Source organism: Carcharodon carcharias, chromosome 17 (genome assembly GCF_017639515.1).
Source record: "Carcharodon carcharias isolate sCarCar2 chromosome 17, sCarCar2.pri, whole genome shotgun sequence".
NCBI lineage: Eukaryota > Metazoa > Chordata > Chondrichthyes > Lamniformes > Lamnidae > Carcharodon > Carcharodon carcharias.
This window is the reverse complement of record NC_054483.1, coordinates 72,437,072-72,456,891: the sequence shown is the minus strand read 5'-3', so window position 1 is coordinate 72,456,891 and position 19,820 is coordinate 72,437,072.

Below are 19,820 nucleotides of genomic sequence, written 5' to 3'. Positions count from 1 at the left end.
AGCAGTTCTGAATTCTACACTCTGATTACCAGCAGTCCTGAAATCTGCCGTCTGATTGCCAGCAGTCTTAAAGTCTGCCCTCTGATTACCAGCTGTCCTGAAGTTTGCCCTCTGATTTCCAGCACTCCTGAAGTCGGCCCTCTTTTTACTAGCATTTCTGAACTCTGCCTCTGATTACCAGCAGTCCTGTGTCTGCTCTCTGATTACCAACAGTCCTGAAGTATTCCCTCTTATTACCAGCAGTCCTGAAATCTGCCCGCTGAATACCAGCAATCCTGAAGTCCGCCCTTTGATACACAGCAGTCCTCAATTCTGTCCTCTGATTACCAGCTGTCCTGAAGTCTGCCCTCTGATTACGAGCTGTCCTGAAGTCTACATTCTGATTGCCAGCTGTCCTGAAATCTGCCCTCTGATTACCAGCAGTACTTAATTCTTCACTCTGATTACCAGTTGTCGTGAAATCTGCCCTCTGATTTACAGCTGTCCTGACGTCTACAAGCTGATTGCCAGCAGACCTGAAATCTGCCCTCTGATTACCAGCAGTCCTTAATTCTTCACTCTGATTACCAGCAGTCCTGAAATCTGCCCTCTGATTTCCAAAAGTCCTGAGGTCTGCCCTCTCATTACCAGCCGACCTGAGGTCTACACACTGATTACCAGCAGTCCTGGAATCTTCCCTCTGATTACGAGCAGTCCTGAAGTCTGCCCTCTGATTACGAGCAGTCCTGAAGTCTGCCCTCTGATTACCAGCAGTCCTGAAATCTCCCCTCTGAATAGCAGCTGTCCTGAAGTCTGCCATCTAATTACCAGCAGTCATGACATCTTCTCTCTGATTTCTAACAGTCCTGAGATCTGCCCACTGATTACCAGCAGACCTCTAGTCTACACTCTGATTACCATCTCTCCTGAAATCTTCCCTCTGATTACCAGCAGTCCTGAAATCTGCCCTCTGATTTCCAACAGTCCTGAGGTCTGCCCTCTGATTACCAGCAGACCTGAAGTCTACACTCTGATTATCAGCAGTCTTGAAATCTGCCCTCTGATTACGAGCAGTCCTGAAGTCTGCCCTCTGATTACCAGCAGTCCTGAACTCTGCCCTCTGATTGCCAGCTGTCCTGAAGTTTGCCCTCTGTTTTGCAGCAGTCCTGAAGTCTGCCCTCTTATTACAGGCATTTCTGAACTCTGCCTCTGATTACCAGCAGTCCTGAAATCTTCCCCCGATTACCAGCAGTCCTTAATTCTTCACTCTGATTACCAGCAGTCGTGAAATCTGCTCTCTGATTTTCAGCTGTCCTGACGTCTACATGCTGATTACCAGCAGTCCTGAAGTCTGCACTCTGATTACCATAGTCCTGAAATCTGCCCTCTGATTACCAGCAGACCTGAAGTCTACACTTGATTAGCAGCAGTCCTGACGTCTACACGCTGATTAACAGCAGTCCTGAAGTCTACCCTCTGATTAGCATACTCCTGAAATCTGCCTTCTGATTACCAACAGTCCTGAGGTCAGCCCTCTGATTACCAGCAGACCTGAAGTCTACACTCTGATTACCAGCAGTCCTGAAATTTTCCCTCTGATTGCCAGTAGTCCTGATGTCTGCCCTCTGATTACCAGCAGTTTCGAAGTGTGCCCTCTGATTACCAGCAGTCCTGAAGTCTGCCATCTAATTGCCAGCAGTCCTGAAATCTTCTGTCTGATTACCAGCAGTCCTGATGTCTGCCCTCTGATTACCAGTCGTCCTGAAATCTGTTCTCTGATTACCAGCTGTCCTGACGTCTACATGCTGATTACGAGCAGTCCTGAAATCTGCCCTCTGATTTCCAACAGTGCTGAGGTCTGCCCTCTGATTACCAGCAGAACTGAAGTCTACACTCTGATTTCCAGCAGTCCTGAAGTCGGCCCTCTTTTTACTAGCATTTCTGAACTCTGCCTCTGATTACCAGCAGTCCTGTGTCTGCTCTCTGATTACCAACAGTCCTGAAGTATTCCCTCTTATTACCAGCAGTCCTGAAATCTGCCCTCTGAATACCAGCAATCCTGAAGTCCGCCCTTTGATTCACAGCAGTCCTCAATTCTATCTTCTGATTACCAGCTGTCCTGAAGTCTGCCCTCTGATTACCAGCAGTCCTTAATTCTTCACTCTGATTACCAGCAGTCGTGAAATCTGCCCTCTGATTTCCAGCTGTCCTGACGTCTACAAGCTGATTGCCAGCAGTCCTGAAATATGCCCTCTGATTACCAGCAGTCCTTAATTCTTCACTCTGATTACCAGCAGTCATGAAATCTGCCCTCTGATTCCCAGCTGTCCTGACATCTACACGCTGATTACCAACAGTCCTGAGGTCTGCCCTCTGATTACCAGCAGTTCTGAATTCAACACTCTGATTACCAGCAGTCCTGAAATATGCCGTCTGATTGCCAGCAGTCTTAAAGTCTGCCCTCTGATTACCAGCTGTCCTGAAGTTTGCCCTCTGACTTCAAGCAGTCCTGAAGTCGGCCCTCTTTTTACTAGCATTTCTGAACTCTGCCTCTGATTACCAGCAGTCCTGAAATCTGCCCTCTGATTTCAAACAGTCCAGAGGTCTGCCCTCTGATTACCAGCAGCCCTGAAGTCTACACTCTGATTATCAGCAGTCCTGAAATCTTCCCTCTGATTACGAGCAATCCTGAATTCTTCCCTCTGATTACGAGCAGTCCTGAAGTCTGCCCTCTGATTACCAGCAGTCCTGAAGTCTGCCCTCTGATTACCAGCAGTCTTGAAGTATGCACTCTGATTACCAGCAGTCCTGAAATCAGCCCTCTAATTACCAGCAGTCCAATGTCTGCCCTCTGATTACCAGCAGTCCTGAAGTCTGCCCTCTGCTTACCAATAGTCCTGAAGTATTCCCTCTTATTACTAGCTGTCCTGAAGCCTGCCCTCTGATTACGAGCTGTCCTGAAGTCTACACTCTGATTGCCAGCTGTCCTGAACTATGCCCTCTGATTACCAGCAGTACTTAATTCTTCACTCTGATTACCAGCAGTCGTGAAATCTGCCCTCTGATTTCCAGCTGTCCTGAAATCTGCCCTCTGATTAGCAGCAGTCTTGAAATCTGCACTCTGATTACCAGCAGTCCTGAATTCTGCCCTCTGATTACCAGCAGTCCTGAAGTCTTCCCTTTGATTACCAACAGTCCTGAATTCTGCCCTCTGATAACCAGCCGTCCTGAACTCTGTCCTCTGATTACCAGCAGTCATGAAGTCTGCGCTATGATTACCAGCAGTTCTGAATTCTACACTCTGATTACCAGCAGTCCTGAAATCTGCCGTCTGATTGCCAGCAGTCTTAAAGTCTGCCCTCTGATTACCAGCTGTCCTGAAGTTTGCCCTCTGATTTCCAGCACTCCTGAAGTCGGCCCTCTTTTTACTAGCATTTCTGAACTCTGCCTCTGATTACCAGCAGTCCTGTGTCTGCTCTCTGATTACCAACAGTCCTGAAGTATTCCCTCTTATTACCAGCAGTCCTGAAATCTGCCCGCTGAATACCAGCAATCCTGAAGTCCGCCCTTTGATACACAGCAGTCCTCAATTCTGTCCTCTGATTACCAGCTGTCCTGAAGTCTGCCCTCTGATTACGAGCTGTCCTGAAGTCTACATTCTGATTGCCAGCTGTCCTGAAATCTGCCCTCTGATTACCAGCAGTACTTAATTCTTCACTCTGATTACCAGTTGTCGTGAAATCTGCCCTCTGATTTACAGCTGTCCTGACGTCTACAAGCTGATTGCCAGCAGACCTGAAATCTGCCCTCTGATTACCAGCAGTCCTTAATTCTTCACTCTGATTACCAGCAGTCGTGAAATCTGCCCTCTGATTTCCAGCTGTCCTGACGTCTACACGCTGATTAACAGCAGTCCTGAAGTCTACCCTCTGATTAGCATACTCCTGAAATCTGCCTTCTGATTACCAACAGTCCTGAGGTCTGCCCTCTGATTACCAACAGACCTGAAGTCTACACTCTGATTACCAGCAGTCCTGAAATTTTCCCTCTGATTGCCAGTAGTCCTGAAGTCTGCCCTCTGATTACCAGCAGTTTCGAAGTGTGCCCTCTGATTACCAGCAGTCCTGAAGTCTGCCATCTAATTACCAGCAATCCTGAAATCTTCTGTCTGATTACCAGCAGTCCTGATGTGTGCCCTCTGATTACCAGTAGTTCTGAAATCTGTTCTCTGATTACCAGCTGTCCTGACATCTACATGCTGATTACGAGCATTCCGAAATCTGCCCTCTGATTTTCAGCTGTCCTGACATCTACACGATGATTACCAGCAGTCCTGAAATCTGCCCTCTGATTACCAGCAGACCTGAAGTCTACACTCTGATTAGCAGCAGTCCTGAAATCTGACCTCTGATTACCAGCAGTACTTAACTCTTCACTCTGATTACCAGCAGACGTGAAATCTGCCCTCTGATTTCCAGCTGTCATGAAATCTGCCCCCTGATTAGCAGCAGTCTTGAAATCTGCACTCTGATTACCAGCAGTCCTGAATTCTGCCCTCTGATTACCACCAGTCCTGAAGTCTTCCCTTTGATTACCAACAGTCCTCAATTCTTCCCTCTGATAACCAGCCGTCCTGAACTCTGTCCTCTGATTACCAGCAGTCATGAAGTCTGCACTATGATTACCAGCAGTCCTGAAGTCTGCCCTCAGATTACCAGCAGTTCTGAATTCTACACTCTGATTACCAGCAGTCCTGAAATCTGCCGTCTGATTGCCAGCAGTCTTAAAGTCTGCCCTCTGATTACCAGCTGTCCTGAAGTTTGCCCTCTGATTTCCAGCAGTCCTGAAGTCGGCCCTCTTTTTACTAGCATTTCTGAACTCTGCCTCTGATTACCAGCAGTCCTGTGTCTGCTCTCTGATTACCAACAGTCCTGAAGTATTCCCTCTTATTACCAGCAGTCCTGAAATCTGCCCTCTGAATATCAGCAATCCTGAAGTCCGCCCTTTGATACACAGCAGTCCTCAATTCTGTCCTCTGATTACCAGCTGTCCTGAAGTCTGCCCTCTGATTATGAGCTGTCCTGAAGTCTACATTCTGATTGCCAGCTGTCCTGAAATCTGCCCTCTGATTACCAGCAGTCCTTAATTCTTCACTCTGATTACCAGCAGTCGTGAAATCTGCCCTCTGATTTACAGCTGTCCTGACGTCTACAAGCTGATTGCCAGCAGTCCTGAAATCTGCCCTCTGATTACCAGCAGTCCTTAATTCTTCACTCTGATTACCAGCAGTCGTGAAATCTGCCCTCTGATTTCCAGCTGTCCTGACGTCTACACGCTGATTAACAGCAGTCCTGAAGTCTACCCTCTGATTAGCATACTCCTGAAATCTGCCTTCTGATTACCAACAGTCCTGAGGTCAGCCCTCTGATTACCAGCAGACCTGAAGTCTACACTCTGATTACCAGCAGTCCTGAAATTTTCCCTCTGATTGCCAGTAGTCCTGATGTCTGCCCTCTGATTACCAGCAGTTTCGAAGTGTGTCCTCTGATTACCAGCAGTCCTGAAGTCTGCCATCTAATTGCCAGCAGTCCTGAAATCTTCTGTCTGATTACCAGCAGTCCTGATGTCTGCCCTCTGATTACCAGTCGTCCTGAAATCTGTTCTCTGATTACCAGCTGTCCTGACGTCTACATGCTGATTACGAGCAGTCCTGAAATCTGCCCTCTGATTTCCAACAGTGCTGAGGTCTGCCCTCTGATTACCAGCAGAACTGAAGTCTACACTCTGATTATCAGCAGTCCTGAAATCTTCCCTCTGATTACGAGCAGTCCTGATTTCTTCCCTCTGATTACGAGCACTCCTGAAGTCTGCCCTCTGATTACCAGCAGTCCTGAAGTCTGCCCTCTGATTACCAGCAGTCTTGAAGTCTACACTCTGATTATCAGCAGTCCTGAAATCTTCCCTCTGATTACCAGCAGTCCTGAAGTCTTCCCTCTGATTACGAGCAGTCTTGAAGTCTGCCCTCTGATTACCAGCAGTTCTGAAGTCTGCCTTCTGATTACCAGCTGTCTTGAAGTATGCACTCTGATTACCAGCAGTCCTGAAATCAGCCCTCAAATTACCAGCAGTCCTGAAGTCTGCCTTCAGATTACCAGCATTCCTGAAGTCTGCCCTCTGCTTACCCACAGTCCTGAAGTATTCCCTCTTATTACTAGCAGTCCTGAAGTCTGCCTCTGATTACCAGCAGTCCTGAAGTCTGCAGTCTGATTCGCAGCAGTCTTGAATTCTGTCCTCTGATTACCACCAGTCCTGAAGTCTTCCCTTTGTTTACCAGAAGTCCTGAAGTCTGCCCTCTGATAACCAGCCGTCTTGAAGTCTGCCCTCTGATTACCAGCAGTCTTCAAATCTGCCCTCTGATTAACAGCAGTTCTGAAGTCTGCACTCTGATTACCAGCAGCGCTGAACTCTGCTCTCTGATATTCAGCAGTCTTGAAGTATGCCCTTTGATTACCAGCAGTCCTGAAATCTGCACTCTGATTAGCAGCACTCGTGAAATCTGCCCTCTGATTACCAGTAGTCCTGAAATCGCCCCCCTGATTACAAGCAGTCCTGAAGTCTGCACTATGATTACGAGCAGTCCTGAAGTCTGCCCTCTGATTACGAGCAGTCCTGAAGTCTGCCCTCTGATTACCAGCAGTCCTGAAATCTCCCCTCTGAATAGCAGCAGTCCTGAAATCTGCCATCTAATTACCAGCAGTCCTGACATCTTCTCTTTGATTTCCAACAGTCCTGAGGTCTGCCCACTGATTACCAGCAGACCTCTAGTCTACACTCTGATTACCATCTCTCCTGAAATCTTCCCTCTGATTACCAGCAGTCCTGAAATCTGCCCTCTGATTTCCAACAGTCCTGAGGTCTGCCCTCTGATTACCAGCAGACCTGAAGTATACACTCTGATTATCAGCAGTCTTGAAATCTGCCCTCTGATTGCGAGCAATCCGGAAGACTGCCCTCTGATTACGAGCAGTCCTGAAGTCTGCCCTGTAATTACCAGCAGTCCTGAAGTCTGCCCTCTGATTACCAGCAGTCCTGAACTCTGCCCTCTGATTGCCAGCTGTCCTGAAGTTTGCCCTCTGTTTTGCAGCAGTCCTGAAGTCTGCCCTCTTATTACAGGCATTTCTGAACTCTGCCTCTGATTACCAGCAGTCCTGAAATCTTCCCCCGATTACCAGCAGTCCTTAATTCTTCACTCTGATTACCAGCAGTCGTGAAATCTGCTCTCTGATTTTCAGCTGTCCTGACGTCTACATGCTGATTACCAGCAGTCCTGAAGTCTGCACTCTGATTACCATAGTCCTGAAATCTGCCCTCTGATTACCAGCAGACCTGAAGTCTACACTTGATTAGCAGCAGTCCTGAAGTCTGCACTCTGATTGCCAGCAGTCCTGAAGGCTGCCCTCTGATTACCAGCAGATCTGAAGTGTGCCCTCTGATTACCAGCAGTCCTGAAGTCTGCCATCTAATTACCAGCAGTCCTGAAATCAGCCGTCTGATTACCAGCAGTCCTGATGTCTGCCCTCTGATTACCAGTAGTCCTGAAATCTGCCTTCTGATAACCTTCAGTCTTGAAGTCTGCATTCTGATTACCAGCAGTCCTGAAGTCTACACTCTGATTACCAGCAGCCCTGAAGTCTGCCCTCTGCTTACCAACAGTCCTGAAGTATTCCCACTTATTACCAGCAGTCCTGAAATCTGCCCTCTGAATAGCAGCAGTCCTGAAGTCTGCCATCTGATTCGCAGCAGTCCTCAATTCTGTCCTCTGATTACCAGCTGTCCTGAAGTCTGCCCTCTGATTACGAGCTGTCCTGAAGTCTACACTCTGATTGCCATCAGTCCTGAAATCTGCCCTCTGATTACCAGCAGTCCTTAATTCTTCACTCTGATTACCAGAGCAGTCGTGAAATCTTCCCTCTGATTACCAGCAGTCCTGAAATCTGCCCTCTGACTGCCACCACTTCTGAAGGCTGCCCTCTGATTGCCAACAGTTCTGAAGTGTGCCCTGTGATTACCAGCAGTCCTGAAGTTTGCCATCTAATTACCAGTAGTCCTGAAATCCGCCATCTGATTACTTGCTGTCTTGACGTCTACACGCTGATTACCAGCAGTCCTGAAATCTGCCCTCTGATTTCCAAAAGTCCTGAGGTCTGCCCTCTCATTACCAGCCGACCTGAGGTCTACACACTGATTACCAGCAGTCCTGGAATCTTCCCTCTGATTACGAGCAGTCCTGAAGTCTGCCCTCTGATTACGAGCAGTCCTGAAGTCTGCCCTCTGATTACCAGCAGTCCTGAAATCTCCCCTCTGAATAGCAGCTGTCCTGAAGTCTGCCATCTAATTACCAGCAGTCATGACATCTTCTCTCTGATTTCTAACAGTCCTGAGATCTGCCCACTGATTACCAGCAGACCTCTAGTCTACACTCTGATTACCATCTCTCCTGAAATCTTCCCTCTGATTACCAGCAGTCCTGAAATCTGCCCTCTGATTTCCAACAGTCCTGAGGTCTGCCCTCTGATTACCAGCAGACCTGAAGTCTACACTCTGATTATCAGCAGTCTTGAAATCTGCCCTCTGATTACGAGCAGTCCTGAAGTCTGCCCTCTGATTACCAGCAGTCCTGAACTCTGCCCTCTGATTGCCAGCTGTCCTGAAGTTTGCCCTCTGTTTTGCAGCAGTCCTGAAGTCTGCCCTCTTATTACAGGCATTTCTGAACTCTGCCTCTGATTACCAGCAGTCCTGAAATCTTCCCCCGATTACCAGCAGTCCTTAATTCTTCACTCTGATTACCAGCAGTCGTGAAATCTGCTCTCTGATTTTCAGCTGTCCTGACGTCTACATGCTGATTACCAGCAGTCCTGAAGTCTGCACTCTGATTACCATAGTCCTGAAATCTGCCCTCTGATTACCAGCAGACCTGAAGTCTACACTTGATTAGCAGCAGTCCTGACGTCTACACGCTGATTAACAGCAGTCCTGAAGTCTACCCTCTGATTAGCATACTCCTGAAATCTGCCTTCTGATTACCAACAGTCCTGAGGTCAGCCCTCTGATTACCAGCAGACCTGAAGTCTACACTCTGATTACCAGCAGTCCTGAAATTTTCCCTCTGATTGCCAGTAGTCCTGATGTCTGCCCTCTGATTACCAGCAGTTTCGAAGTGTGCCCTCTGATTACCAGCAGTCCTGAAGTCTGCCATCTAATTGCCAGCAGTCCTGAAATCTTCTGTCTGATTACCAGCAGTCCTGATGTCTGCCCTCTGATTACCAGTCGTCCTGAAATCTGTTCTCTGATTACCAGCTGTCCTGACGTCTACATGCTGATTACGAGCAGTCCTGAAATCTGCCCTCTGATTTCCAACAGTGCTGAGGTCTGCCCTCTGATTACCAGCAGAACTGAAGTCTACACTCTGATTTCCAGCAGTCCTGAAGTCGGCCCTCTTTTTACTAGCATTTCTGAACTCTGCCTCTGATTACCAGCAGTCCTGTGTCTGCTCTCTGATTACCAACAGTCCTGAAGTATTCCCTCTTATTACCAGCAGTCCTGAAATCTGCCCTCTGAATACCAGCAATCCTGAAGTCCGCCCTTTGATTCACAGCAGTCCTCAATTCTATCTTCTGATTACCAGCTGTCCTGAAGTCTGCCCTCTGATTACCAGCAGTCCTTAATTCTTCACTCTGATTACCAGCAGTCGTGAAATCTGCCCTCTGATTTCCAGCTGTCCTGACGTCTACAAGCTGATTGCCAGCAGTCCTGAAATATGCCCTCTGATTACCAGCAGTCCTTAATTCTTCACTCTGATTACCAGCAGTCATGAAATCTGCCCTCTGATTTCCAGCTGTCCTGACATCTACACGCTGATTACCAACAGTCCTGAGGTCTGCCCTCTGATTACCAGCAGTTCTGAATTCAACACTCTGATTACCAGCAGTCCTGAAATATGCCGTCTGATTGCCAGCAGTCTTAAAGTCTGCCCTCTGATTACCAGCTGTCCTGAAGTTTGCCCTCTGACTTCAAGCAGTCCTGAAGTCGGCCCTCTTTTTACTAGCATTTCTGAACTCTGCCTCTGATTACCAGCAGTCCTGAAATCTGCCCTCTGATTTCAAACAGTCCAGAGGTCTGCCCTCTGATTACCAGCAGCCCTGAAGTCTACACTCTGATTATCAGCAGTCCTGAAATCTTCCCTCTGATTACGAGCAATCCTGAATTCTTCCCTCTGATTACGAGCAGTCCTGAAGTCTGCCCTCTGATTACCAGCAGTCCTGAAGTCTGCCCTCTGATTACCAGCAGTCTTGAAGTATGCACTCTGATTACCAGCAGTCCTGAAATCAGCCCTCTAATTACCAGCAGTCCAATGTCTGCCCTCTGATTACCAGCAGTCCTGAAGTCTGCCCTCTGCTTACCAATAGTCCTGAAGTATTCCCTCTTATTACTAGCTGTCCTGAAGCCTGCCCTCTGATTACGAGCTGTCCTGAAGTCTACACTCTGATTGCCAGCTGTCCTGAACTATGCCCTCTGATTACCAGCAGTACTTAATTCTTCACTCTGATTACCAGCAGTCGTGAAATCTGCCCTCTGATTTCCAGCTGTCCTGAAATCTGCCCTCTGATTAGCAGCAGTCTTGAAATCTGCACTCTGATTACCAGCAGTCCTGAATTCTGCCCTCTGATTACCAGCAGTCCTGAAGTCTTCCCTTTGATTACCAACAGTCCTGAATTCTGCCCTCTGATAACCAGCCGTCCTGAACTCTGTCCTCTGATTACCAGCAGTCATGAAGTCTGCGCTATGATTACCAGCAGTTCTGAATTCTACACTCTGATTACCAGCAGTCCTGAAATCTGCCGTCTGATTGCCAGCAGTCTTAAAGTCTGCCCTCTGATTACCAGCTGTCCTGAAGTTTGCCCTCTGATTTCCAGCACTCCTGAAGTCGGCCCTCTTTTTACTAGCATTTCTGAACTCTGCCTCTGATTACCAGCAGTCCTGTGTCTGCTCTCTGATTACCAACAGTCCTGAAGTATTCCCTCTTATTACCAGCAGTCCTGAAATCTGCCCGCTGAATACCAGCAATCCTGAAGTCCGCCCTTTGATACACAGCAGTCCTCAATTCTGTCCTCTGATTACCAGCTGTCCTGAAGTCTGCCCTCTGATTACGAGCTGTCCTGAAGTCTACATTCTGATTGCCAGCTGTCCTGAAATCTGCCCTCTGATTACCAGCAGTACTTAATTCTTCACTCTGATTACCAGTTGTCGTGAAATCTGCCCTCTGATTTACAGCTGTCCTGACGTCTACAAGCTGATTGCCAGCAGACCTGAAATCTGCCCTCTGATTACCAGCAGTCCTTAATTCTTCACTCTGATTACCAGCAGTCGTGAAATCTGCCCTCTGATTTCCAGCTGTCCTGACGTCTACACGCTGATTAACAGCAGTCCTGAAGACTACCCTCTGATTAGCATACTCCTGAAATCTGCCTTCTGATTACCAACAGTCCTGAGGTCTGCCCTCTGATTACCAACAGACCTGAAGTCTACACTCTGATTACCAGCAGTCCTGAAATTTTCCCTCTGATTGCCAGTAGTCCTGAAGTCTGCCCTCTGATTACCAGCAGTTTCGAAGTGTGCCCTCTGATTACCAGCAGTCCTGAAGTCTGCCATCTAATTACCAGCAATCCTGAAATCTTCTGTCTGATTACCAGCAGTCCTGATGTGTGCCCTCTGATTACCAGTAGTCCTGAAATCTGTTCTCTGATTACCAGCTGTCCTGACATCTACATGCTGATTACGAGCATTCCGAAATCTGCCCTCTGATTTTCAGCTGTCCTGACATCTACACGATGATTACCAGCAGTCCTGAAATCTGCCCTCTGATTACCAGCAGACCTGAAGTCTACACTCTGATTAGCAGCAGTCCTGAAATCTGACCTCTGATTACCAGCAGTACTTAACTCTTCACTCTGATTACCAGCAGACGTGAAATCTGCCCTCTGATTTCCAGCTGTCATGAAATCTGCCCCCTGATTAGCAGCAGTCTTGAAATCTGCACTCTGATTACCAGCAGTCCTGAATTCTGCCCTCTGATTACCACCAGTCCTGAAGTCTTCCCTTTGATTACCAACAGTCCTCAATTCTTCCCTCTGATAACCAGCCGTCCTGAACTCTGTCCTCTGATTACCAGCAGTCATGAAGTCTGCACTATGATTACCAGCAGTCCTGAAGTCTGCCCTCAGATTACCAGCAGTTCTGAATTCTACACTCTGATTACCAGCAGTCCTGAAATCTGCCGTCTGATTGCCAGCAGTCTTTAAGTCTGCCCTCTGATTACCAGCTGTCCTGAAGTTTGCCCTCTGATTTCCAGCAGTCCTGAAGTCGGCCCTCTTTTTACTAGCATTTCTGAACTCTGCCTCTGATTACCAGCAGTCCTGTGTCTGCTCTCTGATTACCAACAGTCCTGAAGTATTCCCTCTTATTACCAGCAGTCCTGAAATCTGCCCTCTGAATATCAGCAATCCTGAAGTCCGCCCTTTGATACACAGCAGTCCTCAATTCTGTCCTCTGATTACCAGCTGTCCTGAAGTCTGCCCTCTGATTATGAGCTGTCCTGAAGTCTACATTCTGATTGCCAGCTGTCCTGAAATCTGCCCTCTGATTACCAGCAGTCCTTAATTCTTCACTCTGATTACCAGCAGTCGTGAAATCTGCCCTCTGATTTACAGCTGTCCTGACGTCTACAAGCTGATTGCCAGCAGTCCTGAAATCTGCCCTCTGATTACCAGCAGTCCTTAATTCTTCACTCTGATTACCAGCAGTCGTGAAATCTGCCCTCTGATTTCCAGCTGTCCTGACGTCTACACGCTGATTAACAGCAGTCCTGAAGTCTACCCTCTGATTAGCATACTCCTGAAATCTGCCTTCTGATTACCAACAGTCCTGAGGTCAGCCCTCTGATTACCAGCAGACCTGAAGTCTACACTCTGATTACCAGCAGTCCTGAAATTTTCCCTCTGATTGCCAGTAGTCCTGATGTCTGCCCTCTGATTACCAGCAGTTTCGAAGGGTGCCCTCTGATTACCAGCAGTCCTGAAGTCTGCCATCTAATTGCCAGCAGTCCTGAAATCTTCTGTCTGATTACCAGCAGTCCTGATGTCTGCCCTCTGATTACCAGTCGTCCTGAAATCTGTTCTCTGATTACCAGCTGTCCTGACGTCTACATGCTGATTACGAGCAGTCCTGAAATCTGCCCTCTGATTTCCAACAGTGCTGAGGTCTGCCCTCTGATTACCAGCAGAACTGAAGTCTACACTCTGATTATCAGCAGTCCTGAAATCTTCCCTCTGATTACGAGCAGTCCTGATTTCTTCCCTCTGATTACGAGCACTCCTGAAGTCTGCCCTCTGATTACCAGCAGTCCTGAAGTCTGCCCTCTGATTACCAGCAGTCTTGAAGTCTACACTCTGATTATCAGCAGTCCTGAAATCTTCCCTCTGATTATCAGCAGTCCTGAAGTCTTCCCTCTGATTACGAGCAGTCTTGAAGTCTGCCCTCTGATTACCAGCAGTTCTGAAGTCTGCCTTCTGATTACCAGCTGTCTTGAAGTATGCACTCTGATTACCAGCAGTCCTGAAATCAGCCCTCAAATTACCAGCAGTCCTGAAGTCTGCCTTCAGATTACCAGCATTCCTGAAGTCTGCCCTCTGCTTACCCACAGTCCTGAAGTATTCCCTCTTATTACTAGCAGTCCTGAAGTCTGCCTCTGATTACCAGCAGTCCTGAAGTCTGCAGTCTGATTCGCAGCAGTCTTGAATTCTGTCCTCTGATTACCACCAGTCCTGAAGTCTTCCCTTTGTTTACCAGAAGTCCTGAAGTCTGCCCTCTGATAACCAGCCGTCTTGAAGTCTGCCCTCTGATTACCAGCAGTCTTCAAATCTGCCCTCTGATTACCAGCAGTCCTGAAATCTGCACTCTGATTAGCAGCACTCGTGAAATCTGCCCTCTGATTACCAGTAGTCCTGAAATCGCCCCCCTGATTACAAGCAGTCCTGAAGTCTGCATTATGATTACGAGCAGTCCTGAAGTCTGCCCTTTGATTACGAGCAGTCCTGAAGTCTGCCCTCTGATTACCAGCAGTCCTGAAATCTCCCCTCTGAATAGCAGCAGTCCTGAAATCTGCCATCTAATTACCAGCAGTCCTGACATCTTCTCTTTGATTTCCAACAGTCCTGAGGTCTGCCCACTGATTACCAGCAGACCTCTAGTCTACACTCTGATTACCATCTCTCCTGAAATCTTCCCTCTGATTACCAGCAGTCCTGAAATCTGCCCTCTGATTTCCAACAGTCCTGAGGTCTGCCCTCTGATTACCAGCAGACCTGAAGTATACACTCTGATTATCAGCAGTCTTGAAATCTGCCCTCTGATTGCGAGCAATCCGGAAGACTGCCCTCTGATTACGAGCAGTCCTGAAGTCTGCCCTGTAATTACCAGCAGTCCTGAAGTCTGCCCTCTGATTACCAGCAGTCCTGAACTCTGCCCTCTGATTGCCAGCTGTCCTGAAGTTTGCCCTCTGTTTTGCAGCAGTCCTGAAGTCTGCCCTCTTATTACAGGCATTTCTGAACTCTGCCTCTGATTACCAGCAGTCCTGAAATCTTCCCCCGATTACCAGCAGTCCTTAATTCTTCACTCTGATTACCAGCAGTCGTGAAATCTGCTCTCTGATTTTCAGCTGTCCTGACGTCTACATGCTGATTACCAGCAGTCCTGAAGTCTGCACTCTGATTACCATAGTCCTGAAATCTGCCCTCTGATTACCAGCAGACCTGAAGTCTACACTTGATTAGCAGCAGTCCTGAAGTCTGCACTCTGATTGCCAGCAGTCCTGAAGGCTGCCCTCTGATTACCAGCAGATCTGAAGTGTGCCCTCTGATTACCAGCAGTCCTGAAGTCTGCCATCTAATTACCAGCAGTCCTGAAATCAGCCGTCTGATTACCAGCGGTCCTGATGTCTGCCCTCTGATTACCAGTAGTCCTGAAATCTGCCTTCTGATAACCTTCAGTCTTGAAGTCTGCATTCTGATTACCAGCAGTCCTGAAATCTACACTCTGATTACCAGCAGCCCTGAAGTCTGCCCTCTGCTTACCAACAGTCCTGAAGTATTCCCACTTATTACCAGCAGTCCTGAAATCTGCCCTCTGAATAGCAGCAGTCCTGAAGTCTGCCCTCTGATTACGAGCTGTCCTGAAGTCTACACTCTGATTGCCATCAGTCCTGAAATCTGCCCTCTGATTACCAGCAGTCCTTAATTCTTCACTCTGATTACCAGAGCAGTCGTGAAATCTTCCCTCTGATTACCAGCAGTCCTGAAATCTGCCCTCTGACTGCCACCACTTCTGAAGGCTGCCCTCTGATTGCCAACAGTTCTGAAGTGTGCCCTGTGATTACCAGCAGTCCTGAAGTTTGCCATCTAATTACCAGTAGTCCTGAAATCCGCCATCTGATTACTTGCTGTCTTGACGTCTACACGCTGATTACCAGCAGTCCTGAAATCTGCCCTCTGATTTCCAAAAGTCCTGAGGTCTGCCCTCTCATTACCAGCCGACCTGAGGTCTACACACTGATTACCAGCAGTCCTGGAATCTTCCCTCTGATTACGAGCAGTCCTGAAGTCTGCCCTCTGATTACGAGCAGTCCTGAAGTCTGCCCTCTGATTACCAGCAGTCCTGAAATCTCCCCTCTGAATAGCAGCTGTCCTGAAGTCTGCCATCTAATTACCAGCAGTCATGACATCTTCTCTCTGATTTCTAACAGTCCTGAGATCTGCCCACTGATTACCAGCAGACCTCTAGTCTACACTCTGATTACCATCTCTCCTGAAATCTTCCCTCTGATTACCAGCAGTCCTGAAATCTGCCCTCTGATTTCCAACAGTCCTGAGGTCTGCCCTCTGATTACCAGCAGACCTGAAGTCTACACTCTGATTATCAGCAGTCTTGAAATCTGCCCTCTGATTACGAGCAGTCCTGAAGTCTGCCCTCTGATTACCAGCAGTCCTGAACTCTGCCCTCTGATTGCCAGCTGTCCTGAAGTTTGCCCTCTGTTTTTCAGCAGTCCTGAAGTCTGCCCTCTTATTACAGGCATTTCTGAACTCTGCCTCTGATTACCATCTCTCCTGAAATCTTCCCTCTGATTACCAGCAGTCCTGAAATCTGCCCTCTGATTTCCAACAGTCCTGAGGTCTGCCCTCTGATTACGAGCAGTCCTGAAGTCTGCCCTGTAATTACCAGCAGTCCTGAAGTCTGCCCTCTGATTACCAGCAGTCCTGAACTCTGCCCTCTGATTGCCAGCCATCTTGAAGTCTGCCCTCTGATTACCAGCTGTCCTGAAGTTTGCCCTCTGTTTTGCAGCAGTCCTGAAGTCTGCCCTCTTATTACAGGCATTTCTGAACTCTGCCTCTGATTACCAGCAGTCCTTAAATCTTCCCTCTGATTACCAGCAGTCCTTAATTCTACACTCTGATTACCAGCAGTCGTGAAATCTGCTCTCTGATTTTCAGCTGTCCTGACGTCTACATGCTGATTACCAGCAGTCCTGAAGTCTGCACTCTGATTACCATAGTCCTGAAATCTGCCCTCTGATTACCAGCAGACCTGAAGTCTACACTTGATTAGCAGCAGTCCTGAAGTCTGCACTCTGATTGCCAGCAGTCCTGAAGGCTGCCCTCTGATTACCAGCAGATCTGAAGTGTGCCCTCTGATTACCAGCAGTCCTGAAGTCTGCCATCTAATTACCAGCAGTCCTGAAATCAGCCGTCTGATTACCAGCAGTCCTGATGTCTGCCCTCTGATTACCAGTAGTCCTGAAATCTGCCTTCTGATAACCTTCAGTCTTGAAGTCTGCATTCTGATTACCAGCAGTCCTGAAGTCTACACTCTGATTACCAGCAGCCCTGAAGTCTGCCCTCTGCTTACCAACAGTCCTGAAGTATTCCCACTTATTACCAGCAGTCCTGAAATCTGCCCTCTGAATAGCAGCAGTCCTGAAGTCTGCCATCTGATTCGCAGCAGTCCTCAATTCTGTCCTCTGATTACCAGCTGTCCTGAAGTCTGCCCTCTGATTACGAGCTGTCCTGAAGTCTACACTCTGATTGCCATCAGTCCTGAAATCTGCCCTCTGATTACCAGCAGTCCTTAATTCTTCACTCTGATTACCAGCAGTCGTGAAATCTTCCCTCTGATTACCAGCAGTCCTGAAATCTGCCCTCTGACAGCCACCACTTCTGAAGGCTGCCCTCTGATTGCCAACAGTTCTGAAGTGTGCCCTGTGATTACCAGCAGTCCTGAAGTTTGCCATCTAATTACGTAGTCCTGAAATCCGCCATCTGATTACTTGCTGTCTTGACGTCTACACGCTGATTACCAGCAGTCCTGAAATCTGCCCTCTGATTTCCAAAAGTCCTGAGGTCTGCCCTCTCATTACCAGCCGACCTGAGGTCTACACACTGATTACCAGCAGTCCTGGAAACTTCCCTCTGATTACGAGCAGTCCTGAAGTCTGCCCTCTGATTACGAGCAGTCCTGAAGTCTGCCCTCTGATTACCAGCAGTCCTGAAATCTCCCCTCTGAATAGCAGCTGTCCTGAAGTCTGCCATCTAATTACCAGCAGTCATGACATCTTCTCTCTGATTTCTAACAGTCCTGAGATCTGCCCACTGATTACCAGCAGACCTCTAGTCTACACTCTGATTACCATCTCTCCTGAAATCTTCCCTCTGATTACCAGCAGTCCTGAAATCTGCCCTCTGATTTCCAACAGTCCTGAGGTCTGCCCTCTGATTACGAGCAGTCCTGAAGTCTGCCCTGTAATTACCAGCAGTCCTGAAGTCTGCCCTCTGATTACCAGCAGTCCTGAACTCTGCCCTCTGATTGCCAGCCATCTTGAAGTCTGCCCTCTGCTTACCAGCTGTCCTGAAGTTTGCCCTCTGTTTTGCAGCAGTCCTGAAGTCTGCCCTCTTATTACAGGCATTTCTGAACTCTGCCTCTGATTACCAGCAGTCCTTAAATTTTCCCTCTGATTACCAGCAGTCCTTAATTCTACACTCTGATTACCAGCAGTCGTGAAATCTGCTCTCTGATTTTCAGCTGTCCTGACGTCTACATGCTGATTACCAGCAGTCCTGAAATCTGCCCTCTGATTTCGAACAGTCCTGAAATCTGCCCTCTGATTACCAGCAGACCTGAAGTCTACACTTGATTAGCAGCAGTCCTGAAGTCTGCACTCTGATTGCCAGCAGTCCTGAAGGCTGCCCTCTGATTACCAGCAGATCTGAAGTGTGCCCTCTGATTACCAGCAGTCCTGAAGTCTGCCATCTAATTACCAGCAGTCCTGAAATCAGCCGTCTGATTACCAGCAGTCCTGATGTCTGCCCTCTGATTACCAGTAGTCCTGAAATCTGCCTTCTGATAACCTTCAGTCTTGAAGTCTGCATTCTGATTACCAGCAGTCCTGAAGTCTACACTCTGATTACCAGCAGCCCTGAAGTCTGCCCTCTGCTTACCAACAGTCCTGAAGTATTCCCACTTATTACCAGCAGTCCTGAAATCTGCCCTCTGAATAGCAGCAGTCCTGAAGTCTGCCATCTGATTCGCAGCAGTCCTCAATTCTGTCCTCTGATTACCAGCTGTCCTGAAGTCTGCCCTCTGATTACGAGCTGTCCTGAAGTCTACACTCTGATTGCCATCAGTCCTGAAATCTGCCCTCTGATTACCAGCAGTCCTTAATTCTTCACTCTGATTACCAGAGCAGTCGTGAAATCTTCCCTCTGATTACCAGCAGTCCTGAAATCTGCCCTCTGACTGCCACCACTTCTGAAGGCTGCCCTCTGATTGCCAACAGTTCTGAAGTGTGCCCTGTGATTACCAGCAGTCCTGATGTCTGCCCTCTGATTACCAGTAGTCCTGAAATCTGCTTCTGATTACCATCAGTCTTGAAGTCTGCACTCTGATTACCAGCATTCCTGAAGTCTACACTCTGATTACCAGCAGTCCTGAAGTCTGCCCTCTGATTAGCATAGTCCTGAAATCTGCCTTCTGATTACCAACAGTCCTGAAATCTGCCCTCTGATAACCAGCAGACCTGAAGTCTACACTCTGATTAGCAGCAGTCCTGAAGTCTGCACTATGATTACCAGCAGTCCTGAAGTCTGCCCTCAGATTACCAGCAGTTCTGAATTCTACACTCTGATTACCAGCAGTCCTGAAATCTGCCGTCTGATTGCCAGCAGTCTTAAAGTCTGCCCTCTGATTACCAGCTGTCCTGAAGTTTGCCCTCTGATTTCCAGCAGTCCTGAAGTCGGCCCTCTTTTTACTAGCATTTCTGAACTCTGCCTCTGATTACCAGCAGTCCTGTGTCTGCTCTCTGATTACCAACAGTCCTGAAGTATTCCCTCTTATTACCAGCAGTCCTGAAATCTGCCCTCTGAATATCAGCAATCCTGAAGTCCGCCCTTTGATACACAGCAGTCCTCAATTCTGTCCTCTGATTACCAGCTGTCCTGAAGTCTGCCCTCTGATTATGAGCTGTCCTGAAGTCTACATTCTGATTGCCAGCTGTCCTGAAATCTGCCCTCTGATTACCAGCAGTCCTTAATTCTTCACTCTGATTACCAGCAGTCGTGAAATCTGCCCTCTGATTTACAGCTGTCCTGACGTCTACAAGCTGATTGCCAGCAGTCCTGAAATCTGCCCTCTGATTACCAGCAGTCCTTAATTCTTCACTCTGATTACCAGCAGTCGTG